Raw genomic sequence first — 13,774 nt, forward strand, 5'->3', positions numbered from 1 at the left:
CTTTGGGAACATAACATAACATAACATAACTTTATTTTTCTATACCACTTTAATCAAAAGAATTCTAGGTGGTTTCCACAAAAGAGAAAAACTGGACAATCAGTGAAATACAAAATAGTAAAAAATGAATACAACCTGTTGTATTAAAAAGACATTTAAAATTAATAGGATAAGATTAATTATGTTTAAAAAATAAAGATAAAAGCACAGATTAAGAGATGAATTTATCAAATAATATTGTCTTGATTTCTTTTCTAAAAGCGCCATAGGACAACATGGCTCCGCTGATATAGTTACCCAACCAGGACTGTTGTTTGCTTGCTTGAAAAGCAAGCATCCTATCTAAATAAGACCTGAGTTGTTGTCCTATGGCGCTTTTAGAAAAGAAATCAAGACAATATTATTTGATAAATTCATCTCTTAATCTGTGCTTTTATCTTTATTTTTTTAAACATAATTAATCTTATCCACCAATTTATATTTTGCATATGGGTAGGAGGTATGGGGCAAGAAAATTTAGTGCCTGTTATTTTATTGGACTAATACATTTCTCACTTAGCTTTCAGAGGTTAAAACCTCTTTCTTCAGGTCAGTAAACTATACTGCTGTTACAGTATCCCTGTCCTGTCCTGATAAAAGGAGTTTTGGTCTCTGAATTAGTAAAATATGTATTAAAATTAGTCCAATAAACAGTCCATTTTCTATTAATAAATGATTATCAACACCGCTACAATAATACTTGGTGTAACAGGACTGGGGTCAATTCATGCATGAGATTTGAAAATACCTGGGCTGCTGTTGTCAGTGGTTCAAAAATGCTTTCACCGACTTCTATGCTTTTCTAAACTTGGGTCTTTGGGCTGTAAATGTCTTCAGCTGGGAGAGCTGAGGAACTTCACTAGCTAAGGTATTTAATCTTTAAATTTCATAGTGGAGCTAGGATAGCGGGGGGGGGGGGGGGGGTGAAGGGGGAAGGACCCAAATTATCCATGGCCCTTCCAAAAACTGCATTTTTGCTATGTTACTGTCAGTGTTCATACTGAAATTAGCCTTTTCATTTAACCTTATTTTGTCATCCTAGTTCATCATCAGTAACCCAGAGAATTTCTATTTAGCAATTCTCTCAAGCTCTAACTTAAATCTGCAGGTTGTTGAAGTTAAAAGATCACCAAGATGCAGAGCTGTCATTTACACTAGGTAACACTTCTGGTACCAGTTATGCTAGAGCGCCACCTACTGGAAAACTTTGAGAAACCCAGATTTTTACAAAAATATTGTATATATTTTTGGGCACTCACACAACTTACTTGAGCTCAAAAGCTTACCATGCAAGTAAGATTGACTGTAGCCAGTTTTACTTGCAAGTTAGCTCAGCCTCTGATGCACATAAGGGTTCTTTGGGGCTTTTACCAATTGTGGTGGTAGCAGCCCAACAAGAATCCTATACAAATGTATTACAAGGAGCTCATTAGTATTAAAATGAGCACTCTGTTTAATGCACAGAAAGGAATGCCCACCTTTTACCATGCAAACTTTTCTGGCAGGTCTGGAGCTGTTGGTAACTTCTCTAGTAGGGAGCAGTTCGCTTGAATTTCAACAGCTTGCTTGAATTTTAAATTCTGATGTGCATGTGTGGGAAAAGGACTAAATCTCCAAAACTGTGATATCTGGCACTTTAAGTCTTATCTATTGGATGATTTGTGTTACATTTGATATTGTCCAGCAGGCCTCATGGGTGTAACTGATGAAGGTTGTTCTGGTCACCCATCAACATTGCACACACAACAGCACATTGACAGGGCGGACGCCGTGATTAGAGAAGACCAGTGGTTAATGGTGTCTCAGTTGGCTGCAAATCTGGATATCAGCTATGGATCTGCATTTGCCATAATGCATGATGACTTGGGATACAGGAAAGTCTGTGCACGATGGGTTCCCAAACAGCTTCCTGATCTGCCTAAGCAACAGCGTGTGGAGGTATGAAGACAGTATGAAGAAGATCCAAGTATTCTGCAGAGAATTGTCACTGGCATCGAGACATGGGTACATCACTGCGACCTAGAGAGCAAAAGACAAAGCATGATGAAGTAAAGGAAGTGGTATTCACCTGCCTTTGGGAGCAGCTAAAAAACTTCTTCTTTGCAGGAATGCAAATGCTAGTTGAACGATACAACAAATGTGCCATCTTGCATGGGGACTATGTGGAAAAGTAATATGTTCAATTGCTCTGTTACTTCTATTAAAGCCGTTAAACATATTTTGCCTTTACTTTTTGATTTACCCTCGTATACAAGTATATAAATCATTCAGTGTGAAAAATGTAAAGAAGGATAGCACAGTTACTTACTGTAACAGGTGTTATTTGGGGACAGCAGGCAGATATTCGCACATGTGGGTGACATCATCTACAGAGCCCAGTACGGACAGTGCTAAAGTGTACTGGTACTTTAAGCTTTGCAAACTTCAAGACTGCCCACATTGCGTATACGTGAGTGCCTTGCCAGAACAAATATCAGGAAGTTCTGTTTCACACAGCGAGTGGTGGACGCTTGGAATGCTCTCTCGGAGGAGGTTGTGACGGAGACCACCATTCTGGGTTTCAAGTGCAAGTTGGATGCACACCTTCTTACAAATCACATTGATGGATACGGGAAAACAGGTCTTCATCGGGGATCACCTGGCTTGGCCTCCGCGTGTGCGGGTCACCGAACTGGATGGACCAATGGCGTTTCTTATGTTCTTATGTTGCCACCTGATGTTGGCTCACGGTTTCTCAATTCCGTAAGCAAGCTAAGAAACCAACCAGGGGAGGTGAGAGGGATGTGAGAATATTTGCCTGCTGTCCCCGGATAACATCTGTTATGGTAATTAACTGCTTTATCCTAGGACAAGCAGGCAGTATATTCTCACACTTGGGACTCCCTAGCTTACTGAAATGGGATGGAGGGAAAGTTGGTCATTAGGAAGAAAATTAATTCTGTAACACTGCTTGGCCGAAAAACCCATCTTGTCTGGAATAAGATTCCAGACAGTAGTGAGATGTGAATGTATGAATTGCTTTGCAAATATCATCAGTGGGAGTGAAACGTATGAAAGCTACTGACGCTGCCATAGCTTGGACCTTTGTGCTGTTACATGACCCTCAAGCTGCAGCTGTGACAAACCCAAGTCCATTTCAGGTCTTGTCTTCAACAAACCTGAATCTGTCCCGGGTTTTGTCCCAGAAAGGGAAAGAAAACACACTGAGCCCAGGTATAAGAGAGCTGATCAGGTGGCAGGCCAATTTACAGAGTTAGCTGACTACTGCTCAGATAGTGAGATGGAGTCAGAAGATGCATGGCAGGAAAGGAATAGGCCAGAAAGCTGTACTCAGTTTAAACCTGTTCCTGCCACTGTTAGAGATTTGCTACCTTTTGAGCAGCCTGTGCCTGTTAGAACTAAGGCTAGAAAGAACCCTGCTAGTAATCATAGGGAGCAGGTTAGTATTGGGAAATCCCTTCCCCCACCCAGTCTGAGGGGGAGTGGCTTTCCACAGGATAAAACTAGTCTCTTCAGAAAAGGAGGAAGGAGGCAAACAGGAGAGAGACAACCAGAAGAGAGGCAACCAGGAGTGAATGAGCTCCTCTCTTCCCAGCCAGTGGAGGCTGGTGATACAGATTGGTTAACGGCTGAAGCAAAGGAGATGTGTTCTTCCTCTGAGCTTTGGAAGCAGGATCTGGAGGAAGCCATGGACATTCAAGAAAGCAGGGTAGGAGTTGAGTCTAACCCCACAGCCATCGAAGTGCAGTGAAACTCAGGAGTTTTATTTTCTACCTGCATTTTTGAGCTCCCAGATAATCTGTATTCTTGTGCATGAGTTTAGGTTCTCTCTCTAGCAATGAACTTTGCATTCTACCTTAAAACCTTGAGGTTTGCTACCTTTAAAAGTGTATATGTTTTTCCAGCTACTTGCCAAGCTAGAAAATTACGTTTCTCCTTCTCAGCTGTGTGTGGTTGCTACGGCAACTCTCTTGTCTGTTCTTATTCAGTAACAGACCAAGTTTAAGTAAGGGTTTTTGTTTGGTATGAACTGTGAGTAAAACCTACAAGTTTAAAATGTAACTGCTCTGGTGAAGAGGACTGAGTTTATTACCTTGATAAAGCCCAGAAGTAGGGGACTGCGCTTAGTCTAGCGCTGCCAAACTATAACACCCAGATTGTGATGTTTTGGATCTTTTTATGATTTCATGAACTGTATGTTTTCCTGCAACTGCCAGGCTGAAGTCTGTATTTTGATTTATTGGGCCAGTGGCCAGAATAAAGTGTTTGTTTTTGCCATATCTGATTGGACCTCATTACCTTGCATACCCATTAGGTAGATACCTTGCTCGAATCAAGTCCTGAAGGGTCTCTTAGTAGTAAGGAACACGCTGGGCCAGAGGTTTTGTCACGTCCCTGTGAACTCGCTGTGCATTTCAGGAGCACGGGTGTGACGCAGCCCAGCCTGAGCAAGTAAAAGATGCAGGCTGCTAACTATGAAGAAATAGTTTGTTTGACTACAGGCAGGCCCAATGTGTGAAGAGCAGTTTCTCCAGGATGAGAATGAGGCTTTGGAAAGAATACTGGAAGCACACTGGATTAATTCAGATGGAATTCCATGACTACTGTGGGAAGGAATTTTGGATGAATTCTGAGAACCACTGTGTCATGATGAAATACTGTTAAAGGTGGGTTGCAGACCAATGCTTGAAGTTCACTCACTTAATGAGCAGAAGTGAGAGATCAAGAAGACCATTTTCCAAGTGAGAAATTTAAGATGAGTAGATGCCAGTGGTTCAAATGGTGGTTTCATCATATTGGCTAGGACTACATTAAGATCCCAAACAATTGGAGGGGGCTTGAGCAGAGGTTTGGAGTTGAAAAGTCCTTTCATAAACCGGGATACAAGTGGATGAGTGGCCAGAGACTCTCATGAGGTCAGAGAAATCTGCTGAGATTGTCTGTGAGGGCATTCTGTGTGCCTTGCACATATATGGCTTTGAAAAATATGTTGAGAGGATTTGCCCAATTCCACATATACTTGGCTTCCTGACATAGAGGAAGAGAGCCCGTGCCCCCCTATTTGTTGATGTAGTACATTGCTACTTGATTGACCATTCGAACTAGGAGGACTTGATTGGAAATGCAATCTTGAAATGTTCTTAGAGCATTGCGTATCACTCTAAATTCTAACAAATTGATGTGGAATGTTTGTCCTCAAGGTGACCACTAACCTTGAGTTTTAAGACTGTCCAGATGAGCTCCCCCAGCATACATGGATGTGTCCATCATGACAATCTTCTGATGTGATGGAATGTGAAGTAATAAACCTCTGGAGAGATTTGCTGAGTTCAACCACCAGCAAAAAGATCGATGAAGTAGCGAGGTGACTTTAATCTTTTGGGACAAGGGATCCTTGGCCTGAGACCATTGTGATGCCAAGGTCCACTGTTGTTCTTATATGAAGTTGAGCGAAGTGGGTGACATGAACAGTTGATGCCATGTGACCCATCATTTGTCTTGCTGAATCTCCATATCCTTCCTTCCTTTATTCTGGGACCCCTGGTTCTAATCCTGTCTCTTCCTCTTAAACTCTCCTCTACTTCCTGGTTTGGCACTTTCCTCCCCTCCCCCTCTTCTGAAGCTGTTTCTCTTTCTGAGCTGTCTTCCAGTTGGCCAGGAGGGGGAGTCCTGGGGGTTCCCCCAGGAAACCGTCTAGTTGGGGAGCTGAACTAACCCAGGGAGGGGGCAAGGTTTTATAGCCTCTGTCACACGCCTGTTTTCCGCACTTAAATACTGTATAAGCCTATCCAGTGAAAAAAAAAAATGGAAAAGTTAATATTTAAAGGCACAGAAGAGCAGTGTTGATGTGTGTTTCGCTTTAAGGTTTGCTTGGTGTGTGCCCACAAGAGCTGTGTTTACTGCACAACTCATCTGCGCATTCCTCCCCCTTGCTTTCAATTTTGCAGCACAGATATAATTTGAAAGGTATTAGTTTTGAGCACCGGAGGGCTGTGTTTCTTTGATGTTACCCTGGAATGGGTTCAGCACTGTTCACTTCAGTGCCAGAGCTTTGAGCACTGGGGTCAAAGTGTTTCTCCTGCCCATGCTACTCTCAAATTCATAATTAGATAATTTCTATTGACATGACGGGATAAATATTCAGCCGGATGAGGTGAATGTATTGCTGATCTGCACCATCTTTATTCCTGAATATTCAATGCCTCACCATGTCTGTGCTTCTACGTTGAAAATCTGGTTTTTGTGGAGCCAGCTAACACATAAATGGTTAAATCAATATTCAGCACTTTTATGTGGTTAACCTGGCTAGTTAAGTGCTGAATATCAGCGCTTGACCAGACAAGAGCTGACTCTGTTCCTGAAACACCCCTCAAAATAGCCAGTTTTCACTTGGGCGATTACTAATTTTCAGCAGCGATAACAAGCGATTTAACTGCTCAGCAGCCATTTCTGGATGGTTAAATTACTTTGAATATTGATCTGATAATTTTTACCTATGTCACCAAGAGGGTACTTTTTATAATGCTTTTTCCAAGTGAAAGTCTGTCTTACCTGCAGGAAAGGACTTTTATAAAATTGCATGGCTGCATACCCATGTACAAAGGTATGCTTGCAGAAAGAGTGAGCTTATTTTTACACAATCTCCCATGGATTCTATATATAAGAACATAAGAATTGCCATATGACAAGTAAAGTTGCGCGTGCAGATTAGTCTGGCAACCAAACTGCGTACAAAAACTTGGTTGTTTAATGAGCCAGTTTGCGTGTTAATAATTAGCCACTAACAAACAATTATTGGCACTAATTTATGCACACAACTTTCTATGTATATTCTCGGTGATGGCCCCAATGAAGTGGGACTCCCTTCCGAGGGAATTAAACCCCCCTTTGGCTTCTCCTAACCACACTGGTGCTGTGGTATAAATAAAATAAAGAAACAAAAAGGACTTTTCCTCTTTCTGTTAAATCCTAGCTCACGTTTGCGGTCTAACACCAGCTCTGGCAGGATACAGATTTCAAATCTGACATATTGTAATCACAAAACAGAAAATAAAATTAGTTTTTCTACCTTTTGTTGTCTGGTTATTTTTCAAATCTTGTTGGTCCAAGGCTCTGGTTGTCTTCTGATAACTTGCTTGCCAGGGTCTCCTTCTTTCTTCTTTCTGCATGCTAACCATCCATCTGCCATCTCTGTCCTCCCCTTCCGTTTCCTTTCCCTCCCCAGGAGGTCTGGCATCTTTCCTTTTTTTCGTCTCCCTCCACAGATTCACCTTTTCTTAACTACCCTTTCATCTGGCATCTCTCCCTCCTTCCCCACCACCCCAGAGTCCACCATCTCTCCCTTTCTTTTCCCAACTACCCTCCTATCCAGTATCTCTATCCCCCCTCCACATCATCCCTTGTGTCCAACTTCTCTCCCTTTCTGTTCCTTCCCTCCCTAAATCCCATGGTCCATCATCTCTCTCCCTCTCCTCTATTTTCAGACCCATTATTTCTTACCCCCCAAAGTCCGGCATATGCACATCTCTTTGAACCCCCCTTCCCTCTGTGTATTTCTACGTCAGTGCCCCCCTCCGCTGAAGGCCTGTCCCCCCTTAAAGGTCTGCATCCCACCCCTGAAGGCCTGTCCCCCCCCTTGAAGGCCTTTCACCCCTTGAAGGCCTGCCTGCCCGTCCCCCATGAAGGCCTGCCCCCCCCTTGAAGGGCTGTCCCTCCCTTGAAGGCCTGCCTGCCTGTCCCCCTTGAAGGCATGTCCCCCCTGAAAGCCTGTCTCCCCCATGAAGGCTTGTCCCCCCCTTGAAGGCCTGCATCCCCCCCTGAAGGCCTGTCTCCCTCCTGAAGGCCTGCCTGCCCGCCCCACCCTGAAGGTCTGCTGCCCCACCCCGAAGGACCACTCACCCCCCACCCCGAAAGACCGCTCATCCCCCTGGCCTCCCCGCACCATTTACCGTAGAGAAGCAGCCTGCAGCAAGATCACGATGCCAGCGATCTTTGCGCTGCTTCGGTGCTGTTTCCTCCGCCGCAGTCCCACCCCCTCCTCTGGCGGGGAGACCAGGGGGGAATCCGGATGCCAGACACCAGGGGGGAGAACCAGACGCCGGGGGGGGAGGGAACTGGACACTAATGACTTCAAGGCCTGGAGCACCCCCTCAGGACTTGCACCCAGGGCAGGCCGTCTCCCCCGCACCCCCCCTTGGTACGCCACTGCCTAGGAGTATCTGTATAACTCCTGTGTTGAAAAAACTACACTGGTTACCTATGCAACAAAGAGTGCAGTTTAAGACTGTTGCGATTATACATCAGACATTGTATCATGCTTCCCCAAAGATCTTACAAGAATTTTTTCAGATCTATAAACCGAGAAGAGAGCTTAGAGATGTAAATGGGATGAAATTAAATTTGGAGGGTAGAATGTTGACTATGCATGCTAGGATTGGAGCATCAATGATATCTGTGGCTGGTGTACAACTATGGAATACCTTGCCTGGTATCCTGCGGTTTTGTATGGGGAGGATGAATTTTAAGAAAATGCTGAAAACTCAATTGTTTGCTAATGGCTTCTTATGCTAAGATGTATTTCAGTTAATAATCGCCTTCAATAATTTTTTTTTCTGACATCGAAGTTTGATTTAAAGCTTGTTTGTACTTCTGAATTGATCGAATTTCTGCTCTATCCCTATTATAACAGGGATGATTAACGATGTCTTGATATGTCTATGTTATACGTGATAATCGGAGGGAAACAAGATTCTATGCATGCAGGGCAGGATTAACCAATAGGCCAAGTAGGCATGTGCCTAGGGCCCGAAATGGTCAGGGGGGCCCAATGAAGGAGGGCATCAACATTGTTTTTTCCAAACAGGAATGGGCCCTCCAGAATCGATCGGCAACGTGGGCCCCCCCATCGATGGAAAGTAAGACAAGCAAGCAACACGGGTAAGAAAGGCAAAGGGAACTGTAATTGTGCAAGCGGTGCTGCTTGCCCAAAGCTTCCCTCTGACGCAGCTTCCTGTTTCCGCCTGGGCGCATGGTGGGGTGGGGCAGGGGGCCCAGTGTACTTGTGTGCCTAGGGGCCCTCGATGAATTAATCCTGCCCTGTATGCATGTCATATGGAAACCGCATAGTTGTATGCGATATATAAATTTTTAAATAAATAATAAATATTTAACTGATGCAATGTAACACCTTTACCGAAGCTAATATATTGTAACACCTTTACTGAAGCTCATGTATTGTAACACCATTACTGAAGCTCATGCAATCCTCTGTAACCCTGTGTTTTGCACTGGTTTGAGTTTTGTGCATTGGCCCCTGGGAGACTGGAAAGGCATATAGGCATCTATACAATCAGCTTAAAACCAATGAAGGACACGATGTAACTACTAGTTAAGAGACACTGGATGCTTCAGCACTTTTGGAATATCTGCAGAAAATGTATCTAAAAGGGCTACCCTTTTGGTCACATTCCTAAGAGAGGCTGATAAGATTTCTGTTTTGAAAGCTTATTTATTTATTAATTATTTAGATCAAGTTTTAAGGGTTTCATTATAAAACTGAAAGGCTATTTTTGAAGGAAGATTCATTGTTTTCTAGTCAAAAGATTAGTCTATTTCCTGATATGTCCAGAGTTACTCAGATAAGAAGGAAGGTCTTCTTGAAGTCAAATACATCTTGGCTGCTGGGGCCTGTTATTTCTAAAATTCTCTTGTAAATGTTTAAAATTTCATATTGTGGTATGTGTCATATTTTTTGTTGAAATTGTGCAACTGAGAATTTCATGAAGATAAATCTTGAATTGGAGTGGTTGTATGTTTTACAGTGGTATGGATTTGGGAGTCTTCTTGTATGTATATTGTAGGTCCTCATTGATATCTGTTTCTCTCTTTTTCCCTTCATGATGTGGACAGTGTAACTAGTTCTTTCTTTTCTAATTCCTAATTTTTGATGAAACTGTTATAATATTTTCTTTGTTGATTGTTGCCTAGTTTCCTGATGTCTGGTTGACCATCATGCAAGAGGAAAATTAGCAGTTTTTTCTAATCCTATTCATCTTTTTCAATATACACATCCTGCCATACCTAATTGGGTGACCTATATGCGGAAAGCCACAAAGCTCTACCATGTTGGATATGATTGTCCAGTGTTGTCAGCTAGCTGTCTGGAAGACTTATTTTCAAGACACCACATATTAAGTATTATATTCTATTTCTTCTGTCCTAGATTTAAAAGAATAACAACAAAAAAAAAGGGTCATACAATGAGCAGATATTGAGGCTGCCAATTTTGGCACAGGGGTTGGAACGCAGGGTCAGATTTTGAGCAGTGGCAGAGAATTTAAATTATGGGTTCCAAGCTTATGAGCACATGAGCAATTGCTTATACATTTTAGGAGCTTTGCAAATCTGGAAAATTGTTGGGTATTAGAACTTGTTGCTCAAATGAAAAATATTTTTTAGAACTCGTTGCCCACATGAGAAAAAATTTGCACATACCTGGCCAATCCTTAGAGGGAGCACTGGTCCCAAGTAGCAGTTTTGAAAATGGCCCCAGGGTAGATAGAGTCCATCTCAGAAGATATGGGAGCAGCTTCAAGTGGATCCCCTTCCTCTTTGGAAAAAGATGAAAAAGTAGCCAAATGATTAAACACCTGTGGCGTAGTTATGGGAGGGCAGGGGGAGCAAATCACCCCGGGTATCATCTTGGTGAGAGTGCCAGCACCTCTCTGCCCCCTATGCCACACTCACACCCTCCCTCCTCCTCATGCCACATTCGCGCCCTCCCTTCCCCTCCGTACCTCTTCAAATCTTCACCAGCACAACTAATCTGGCCTGTTGCTCGCATCGGCCTGACTCCCCTCTGAAATCACTTCCTGGTTGGGGGGGCCAAGAAGTGACATCAAAGGGAAAGCCAACACTGGCACAAGCAGCAGGCTGGAGAAGCTGCTTGCGCTGGCAAAGATTTAAAGAGGTACATGGGAGGGAGGGCACGAGTGTGGCATGGGTGGGCAGGGAAGGAGCGGGGTGCTAAGAGGAGGCGCAGGTGGTTGCCACCACCCTGGCCGCCTCCCACTCTTGCTATGCCACTGCTAAACACAGCTTGAAATCACAGGAAACAAACTCAGAATTCTTTCAAGCTGGGGAGGGTTATTACAGATGGGTGGGAAGAACAACTGTGATTAGCACAAGGGGGAGTAAAAATACCATTGAGGCCCTTCTACTAAGCTGTGTTAGATGCTAACACACACCTAATGCAGTTTAAATTGGCATTCTGCAGGATACACTCAGGCAGTACATGCCAATTTAATGCATGCTAATCCACATTTGATTTTTGGGGAGTGAAGCATGTCAGGGGACAGTTATATTACTGTGCACTAAGGGCCAGATTCTATAAAAAAATGTCTAAATTTAAGCACCTAGATAGGCACAGCTAGCCAATCTAGGCACCTCAGTTATTTATAAAAAGCCTTAATTAGTGCCATTAATTAGAAATTGCAATTAAATCACAATTAATTAGAAGGTAGGTGCCTACCACTTTGAGGTAGGCATCTACTCCAAGGTGCCTACCAGAAAGTAGGTGTGGTTGCAGGGCAGATAATGGGCATGTTTTGCGTTTAGGGGTGGATTATGGATGCGTTTTCACTTAGGTACAGATAGGTGCCTAAATTAGGTGCACTCATTTAGGCCACGAAAACCCTGGCATAGAGTGCAGTTAAGATTTCAATACCTACTGGTGTGTAAGACCATTTTAGGTGCCGCTAGGCACGATTCTATAAACAGCGCCTTACTTATGATTGACACTTGTGCTCCTCGATGCCTACATGTTAGACACTGTTTATAGAATCAGAGCCTAACTAATTAATGCAGGATTACTACATGAGCTCTTACCTCCTACAAAATGGGTGGCAGTAAGTGCTTATGTGGAAAATTTTCTAATTGGCCATTAACACAAAAAAAATGGAAAAAGGTCTTTTATATATAGCTTAGTCTTTCCTCTCAGGTCAGTGAGATGCTGGAAGTCTCAATGCCGATGTCGGATAGGATGATGTCTGACCTCAGCTCTGAACTATCTCTTACTCCTGACCTGTGGACCCCTCCTCCCCGCTCCAGTCATTTTCAGCTAGTCTGTTCGGGTCTGGTGCCAGGGTGCAGAAGATGAGGCTGGATGTCTCTGTGCCATGAGGGAGGACGTCCACAGATATTGAAGCAAGCTTGGACCTGCTTTCAGGTCATCAAGATCTACCCCAGGGAGCATCGGGTGTTAAAGCTACCCTGGAGCTTGATGAGCCTTCTGTTTGAAATAAAGAACCTCTCCTACAACCACTATTCAGTATTTACCATGGAACTGATATGGATTGCTGTAGTGGATCTGGGTAAAGCTTTCTCTCTTCAACTTTCTAATAGGAATGTTATTGTCCAATGTAATGCAGCAGATGTATCTCAGTGTTAGAATCAGTTGGAACAAACTATTGAAACTTTACATGATCAATATGCTGAGATAAAAAACATAAGAACATAAGAAGTTGCCTCCACTGGGTCAGACCAGAGGTCCATCGCACCCAGCGGTCCGCTCCTGCGGTGGCCCATCAGGTCTATGACCTGTGAAGTGGTTCCTGACCATTTCTCTAACCTACCTCTACTTCTATCTGTACCCCTCAATCCCCTTATCCTTTATGAACCTATCTAAACCTTCCTTGAACCCCTGTAATGTGCTCTGGCCTATCACAACCTCCGGAAGCGTGTTCCATGTGTCAACCACCCTCTGGGTAAAAAAGAACTTCCTAGCATTTGTTCTAAACCTGTCCCCTCTAAGTTTCTCCGAGTGACCCCTTGTACTTGTGGTTCCCCACAGTCTGAAGAATCTGTCCCTGTCTACCTTCTCTATGCCTCTCAGGATTTTGAAGGTTTCTATCATGTCTCCTCTAAGTCTCCGCTTTTCCAGGGAGAACAGCCCCAGCATTTTCAACCTGTCAGCGTATGAAAAGTTTTCCATTGGTGAAAGAAAATATACAGTTGAAGCGTTGGATTGTAGGTTTGGAAAATAATGCTAGACATTCTAATTTGAGACTAATTAATTTTCCTCGTCTACATCTGATAATCCCAAGTGACGTGATAAGGCGTTATTTTAAAGAAATACTACAAATATGACAGAAGAACGGGACTTGGGTGTGATTGCATGTGATGATCTTAAGGTGGCCAAACAGGTTGAAAAAGTGATGGCGGATGCTAGGTTGCATAGAGAGAGGTATGGCCAGTAGGATAAAAGAGGTATTGATGCCCCTGTATAAGACTTGGTGAGACCTCATTTAGAATATTGTGTATAATTCTGGAGGCCGCACCTTCAAAAAGATATTAAGAGGATGGAGTCGGTCTAGAGGAAGGCTACTAAAATGCTATGTGGTCTTCATCATAAGGTGTATGGGGGCAGACTTAAAGATCTCAATCTGTATACTTTGGAGGAAAGGCGGGAGAGGGGAGATAAGATAGAGATGTTTAAATACCTACATAATGTATATGCACATGAGTCGAGTCTCTTTCATTTGAAAGGAAACTCTGCAATGAAAGGGCAAAGGATGAAGTTAAGAGGTGATAGGCTCCGGAGTAATCTGAGGAAATACTTTTTTACAGAAAGGGTGGTAGATGTATGGAACAGTCTCCCAGGAGACAGAGACTGTGTCTGAATTCAAGAGGGCCTGGGATAGGCATGTAGGATCTCTCGGAGAGAGAAAGAGATAAT

The sequence above is a fragment of the Geotrypetes seraphini genome, chromosome 8 (assembly GCF_902459505.1).
Source record: "Geotrypetes seraphini chromosome 8, aGeoSer1.1, whole genome shotgun sequence".
NCBI lineage: Eukaryota > Metazoa > Chordata > Amphibia > Gymnophiona > Dermophiidae > Geotrypetes > Geotrypetes seraphini.